We start from the raw sequence: 6944 nt of genomic DNA, 5'->3' as shown, positions 1-6944 counted from the left end.
TGGCAGAGTCATAGCCTATGCTTCGAGGCAGTTGAAGATCCACGAGAAGAATTATCCGGTTCATGATCTAGAGTTGGCAGCCATAGTTCATGCTTTGAAGATTTGGAGGCATTACCTATATGGTGTGACGTGTGAGGTGTACACCGATCACAAGAGTCTTCAGTACTTGTTCAAGCAAAAGGAGTTGAATCTGAGGCAGAGGAGGTGGTTGGAGTTGCTGAAGGATTATGATGTTACTATCTTATACCACCCGGGGAAGGCCAATGTGGTGGCCGACGCATTGAGTAGGAAGTCCGCCAGTATGGGTAGTCTTGCTTATATTCCGGTCAGCCAGAGACCGCTTGTTTTGGATATTCAGGCCTTTGCCAATCGATTCGTGAGGTTGGATATTTCTGAGCCTAGCAGAGTGTTAGCTTGCACGGTCGCTCGCTCTTCATTATTGGAGCGTATCCGTGATCGACAGTTTGATGATCCCCATTTGTGTGTCCTGAGAGACACGGTGCAGCGTGGAGGTTCCACGAAGGTGACCTTAGATGAGGATGGAGTTTTGAGATTGCAGGGGCAAGTTTGTGTGCCCAATGTCGATGGGATTCGAGAGTTGATCTTAGAGGAGGCCCACAGCTCCAGGTACTCTATTCACCCGGGCGCCGCGAAGATGTACCAGGACTTACGACAGCATTATTGGTGGCCTAGGATGAAGAAGGATATTGTTGCATATGTGGCTCGATGTTTGAACTGTCAGCAGGTTAAGTATGAGCATCAGAGGCCTGGTGGATTGTTTCAGAGGATTGAGCTTCCCGAGTGGAAGTGGGAGAGGGTTACCATAGATTTTGTTACTGGACTCCCGTTGACCCGGAAGAAGTTTGATGCGATTTGGGTCATTGTTGATAGGCTGACCGAGTCAGCGCATTTTGTTCCTGTTGCAACTACGTATTCATCCGAGAGGTTAGCTGAGATCTACATCAGAGAGATTGTTCGCCTTCATGGGGTGCCGGTATCTATCATTTCGGACCGGGGTGCGCAGTTTACCTCGCGCTTCTGGAGAGCAGTTCAGTGAGAGTTGGGCACACGGGTTGAGTTGAGCACAGCGTTCCATCCTCAGACGGACGGACAGTCCGAGCGGACTATTCAGATATTGGAGGATATGCTCCGAGCTTATGTTATAGACTTTGGAGGTTCGTGGGATCTGTTCTTGCCTTTAGCGGAGTTTGCCTACAACAACAGCTACCAGTCCAGCATTCAGATGGCTCCTTATGAGGTGTTGTATGGTAGGCGATGTCGGTCTCCGGTTAGGTGGTTTGAGCCAGGAGAGGCTCGGTTATTGGGTACAGATTTAGTTCAGGAGGCCTTAGATAAGGTCAAGATCATTCAGGAGAGGCTTCGTTCAGCTCAGTCTAGGCAGAAGAGTTATGCAGACCGTAAGGTTCGAGATGTAGCTTTCATGGTTTGTGAGCGGGTATTGCTCCGAGTGTCGCCTATGAACGGCGTGATGAGATTTGGGAAGAAGGGCAAGCTTAGCCCTAGGTACATCGGCCCGTTTGAGATTCTTGATCGAGTGGGTGAGGTGGCTTATAGACTTGCGTTGCCACCCTAGCTTATCAGCCGTGCATCCAGTTTTCCATGTATCTATGCTTCGTAGGTATCACGGCGATCCTACCCATGTGTTACACTTCAGTACTGTCCAGTTGGACAAGGACTTATCATATGGTGAGGAGTCGGTAGCTATTCTAGACCGGCAGGTTCGTCAGTTGAGGTCCAAGAGTTTTCCTTCTGTTCGTGTTCAGTGGAGAGGTCAGCCTCCTGAGGCATCGACCTGGGAGTCCGAGTCTGATATGCGGAGCCGTTATCCCCATCTTTTTCCCGACTCAGGTACTTCTTTCTCGTGTCCGTTTGAGGACGAACGGTTGTTTTAGAGGTGGAGAATGTGACGACCCAAAGGGTCATCACCTGTATTCCTACTCACTCTGTATTTCTGAGGCCGTGAAAACCTCACTTGGGGGTTGCCTCGAATTTGTGTCGCAGTCCGGGCGCGTAGCCGGAACGTTTAAATATGAATTTGTGAGAAAGATAATAAAATTTTGATGTTTTAATTGATTAAGTTTGACTTCGATCAACGTTTTTGGGCAAACGGACCCGGACTCGTGATTCGACAGTCCCGGAGGGTCCGTAGGAAAATATGAGACTTGGGGGTGTGCCCGGCATCAAATTCCGAGGTCCCGAGTCTGAGGAATGAATTTTTACGTGAAATTATTTTCTGAAAATAATTAAAGAAATTGGAAAGTGATATTTTTTTAGAAGACTGTGGTATCGGGCTCGTATTTTGGTTCCGACGCCCGGTACAAGTGTTATATGTGGTCTAAACAATTGCTGTAAAGTTTGGCTAAATTTGGACGTCATTTGACGTGTTGTGAGCTAGAAAAATATAAACTTGATGTTCTATGGAAATTGGAAGGAAATCATGGGTATTGAGGCCCAATTTGATGATTCATGATGTTGATTGGGCGATTTGATCGCATGGATGAGTCCGTAGTATGTTTATGAGTTCATTTGCATGTTCGGTTTGGAGCCCCGAGGGCTCGGGTGAGTTTTGAGTGGGTCCCGGAAGGTCTTAGGCTTAGAAACATTCTGAAGTTGCAGGTTCAGGGGTTGCAGGCCCCCAGCGCGCCCGTGGTCAATTCCGCTCGGTCAGCGCTGGAAGCCGCGCGGCCGCGGTACATTTCTGTGCGGTCCGCGTGGCTTGGGTTCAGAGGGCCAAGGGGTAAGTCGACCAGCGCGGCCGCGCACCAAATCAGTGCGGTCCGCGCTGGGTAGGTTCAGAGAGTCACATTTTCTTCCATTCCTCGACGCGACTACGGTGCACTTTTGTGCGGTACGCGCCGAGCCTTCAGTAATGTATAAAAGGTCGGGATTTTCAGTCATTTCTCACTTTTTCAAAACCCAAAACACAAGAGGCGATTTTCCAAACGATTCTTCTTTTCCAAAACGATTGGTGAGTGATTTCTAACTCATTTTCTTTACTCCTTAACATCTTTAAACATAATTTCAAACTTCAAAACAAAGATTTTAATAGGGAAATTGGGAATTTGGGGTAGAACCTAGGTTTTCTAAAATTAAGAGTTTTGGACATCAATTCGAGGTCCGATTCCAAAATAACTTACATATTTGAGTTCATGGGGGGATGGGTAATCGGGTTTTGGTTCGAACCTCAGGTTTTGACCACGTGGGCCCGGGGGCATTTTGGGAAATTTTGAGTAAAACTTTGGGAAATTCACTTTTCATGCATTCAAATTTATTAGATTAGCATTTGTTGATACACTCAAGTAATTTGTGGCTAGATTCGAGCGGTTTGGTGGTGAATTCGAAGGGTAAAGCGATACTAGAGGCTTGAGTTGAGTTTGGAGCATTTGAGTTAAGTGTTTGATCTAACTTTGGTTTGAGGGAATAGGATTAGAGTATTATTTGCTAATTACTAAATGTTGAGTACGGTGTATAGGCATGGTGACGAGTATCTATACACCAGTGTCTAGCATGACCGTGAGTCCTTACTTGTGCTTATTTGGGATTCTGTAGTGACTCTTCCTTGTTTAATTGATGGATTCGATATAATGTGAACAATATGAAGAGAAAATATGATTTGTAAACTCCTTGGAGCGTTGGCTCGAAATATGACACGATTAAGATGTAAGAAATGAACGAAAGAGGAAGAGATGTAATTACTCCTTTGCCGGGACGTGTAAGTTATTGTTGTTGCTCCCTTGCCGGGAATTAACTGTTTATTTGTATTCTCCCTTGCCGGGATGGTTGAATTGATACTTGTTCCCTTGCCGGGAAATCCTTATATATATTATGAAATGGGATCTTGTGGCACGCCGACCACTTATATATTATGAAATGGGATCGTGTGGCACGCCGACCACTTATATATTATGAAATGGGATCGTGTGGCACGCCGACCACCTAGTTATACTATGAAATTGGATCGTGTGGCACGCCGACCACTTATATATTATGAAATGGGATCGTGTGGCACGCCGACCAATTATATATTATGAAATGGGATCGTGTGGCACGCCAACCACTTATATATTATGAAATGGGATCGTGTGGCACGCCGACCACTTATATATCATGAAATGGGATCGTGTGGCACGCCGACCACGTATTCTGTGTTAGAAGAGATTAGTTGTAGTTTTCCTTATTTATTCTTACCGTTCTATTTTATCTGTTATCCCCAAAAGCATGTTCCCCTCCCAGTCTTAATTATTACTTTCCGCTGTTATTTTGTAGTGTTTGTATATATATATCTGCACAGGTTGATTGGCAGTCCTGTCTAGCCTCGTCACTACTTCGCTGGGGTTAGGCCAGGCACTTACCAGCACATGGGGTCGGTTGTGCTGATGCNGAGATTATTCGCCTTCATGGGGTGCCGACATCTATTATTTTGGATCGGGGTACGCAATTTACCTCGCGCTTCAGGAGAGCAGTTCAGCAGGAGTTGGGCACCCAAGTTCAGTTGAGCACAGCTTTCCATCCTCAGACGGACGGCCAGTCCGAGCGGACTATTCAGATATTGGAGGATATGCTCCGAGCTTGTGTCAATGATTTTGGAGGCTCATGGGACCAGTTCTTGCCTTTAAGGAGTTTGCCTACAACAACAGCTACCAGTCCAGCATTCAGATGGCTCCTTATGAGGCGTTGTATGGTAGGCGATGTCGGTCTCCAGTCGGATGGTTTGGGCCGGGAGAGGCTCGGTTATTGGGTACAGATTTAGTTCAGGAGGCCTTAGATAAGGTCAAGATCATTCAGGAGAGGCTTCGTTCAGCTCAGTCTAGGCAGAAGAGTTATGCAGACCGTAAGGTTCGAGATGTAGCTTTCATGGTTGGTGAGCGGGTATTGCTCCGAGTGTCGCCTATGAAGGGCGTGATGAGATTTGGGAAGAAGGGCAAGCTTAGCCCTAGGTACATCGGCCCGTTTGAGATTCTTGATCGAGTGGGTGAGGTGGCTTATAGACTTGCGTTGCCACCTAGCTTATCAGCCGTGCACCCAGTTTTCCATGTATCTATGCTTTGTAGGTATCACGACGATCCTACCCATGTGTTAGACTTCAGTACTGTCCAGTTGGACAAGGACTTATCATATGAGGAGGAGCCGGTAGCTATTCTAGACCGGCAGGTTCGTCAGTTGAGGTCTAAGAGTTTTCCTTCTGTTTGCGTTCAGTGGATGTGACGACCTGACCCGTCGTCACGGGAGTTACCGACCCGTTTTCCCCGTTTTATGCTTCTATATGTTTCATTATATGTGTTTGGAGAATTTGAAGTAATTCGGATAGAGTTCGGTTAGAAATGAGACAATAAGTCTCTTTATGAGAATGTTAGTTTGGAAAAGTCAACCGAATGTTGACTTGTGAGTTAGAAGGCTCGGAATGGATTTCCGATGATTCGACTAGTTTCAGGGGATGATTTGTGACTTAGGAGCGCAATCGGAATTGAATTTGGAGGTCCGGTGTAGAATTAGGCTTGAATTGGCTAAGGTTGGATTTTGGCGAATTCCGGATGGTAGGTGAGATTTTGATCCGAGGCTCGGAAGGGAATTCCGAGAGTTGCAGTAGCTCCGTTAGGTGATTTTGGATATGCGTGCAAAGTTTCAGATCATTCGGAGGTGTTTAGGTCGGGTTTTAGATCAAATGCAAGTTTCGGAAGTTCTAGTTTAACTTAGGCTTGAATCAGTGGTAATTCGATGATTTTGGTGTTTATGATAGTGTTTTTATGTTACGAGCAAGTTTGAATGAAATAATAGAACATATCTGTGCATTTGGTTGAGGTCCCAAGGGCCTCGGGGTGATTTCGGATGGCTAACGGGGAGTTTTGAACATGAAAAAGTGCAGCAGAAATTTGCAGAGGAATTTTCCTCTATGCGATCGCGTAGGTATGCCTGCGATCGCATAGAAGGTTCAGAGGGGGATGAAGATTTGCTCTATGCGATCGCGTATAGGGGTCTGCGATCGCATAGGTTGAGGAGATTGGGTAGTGCGGTCGCGTGGGAAGTAATGCGATCGCGTAGAAGGGGGAGACAGTGCTATGCGATCGCATGGCCTGTCCTGCGATCGCGTAAGAGGAATTGAGGGCCTGGAAATTTTGGCCTATGTGATCGCAGGGGTAGTGATGCGATCGCATAGGGGTCGCTACAGTAATCTGGCAGAATGTTTAAAACCCTTATATCCGCGACCCACATTATTTTTCCACCATTTTTACTCCGCCAAGAGAGCTTTTTGAGCGATTTGAAGAGGGTTTTCAACGGGTATTGATTTGAGGTAAGTCTCTTGACTAGAAAACACCATTTTATGGAAGAATCAACACTCAAATTCATGAAAGTGGGTAGAAATTGTGAAGAACTAGGGCTTGGTTTTTGAAAACGAATTTTTAGGATTTGAAAGGCCATTTGAGCTCCGTTTTCGGTAAACTTTATATGTACGGACTCGTGGCGAGACGAGGATCCGTTGGTGTGATTTTCGGAATTTTTCGAGAAGTGGGCCCGGGGCTCGGGTTTTACCAACTTCGTGAATTTTAGTACTTTTCGAGTATTTTTGATTGGGTTATGTTTCTTTAACCCATATTTATGTATTCGTTGTGATTTTGACTAGATTCGACGCGCGAGGAGGTCGATACGAAAGGAAAAGGCATTGCGGATCTACGTTCTACGGCCGGTTAGAGGTGAGTAGTTGGTGTATATGATGGCCTGAGGGTTTGAAACCCCGGCTTATCACATTGTGACGCTATTGTAGGGCGTGACTCGCACCCCATGGCAGGTGCGGGATTGGTTATGACTGGGGATTGTGACTTGGTCCATCCCGAACAACAATGTTTCTATATTGGCGACTGATACGCACCTTGTATTGAATATATCTGGGCTTATTGCTGTGTTTGGGGCCTTGTGCCGATCTGTAG

This window comes from Nicotiana attenuata, unplaced genomic scaffold, assembly GCF_001879085.1.
Source record: "Nicotiana attenuata strain UT unplaced genomic scaffold, NIATTr2, whole genome shotgun sequence".
NCBI classification, from domain to species: Eukaryota; Viridiplantae; Streptophyta; class Magnoliopsida; order Solanales; family Solanaceae; genus Nicotiana; species Nicotiana attenuata.
The sequence above is the reverse complement of the archived record's forward strand: the minus strand, read 5'-3'. Positions refer to the sequence as shown.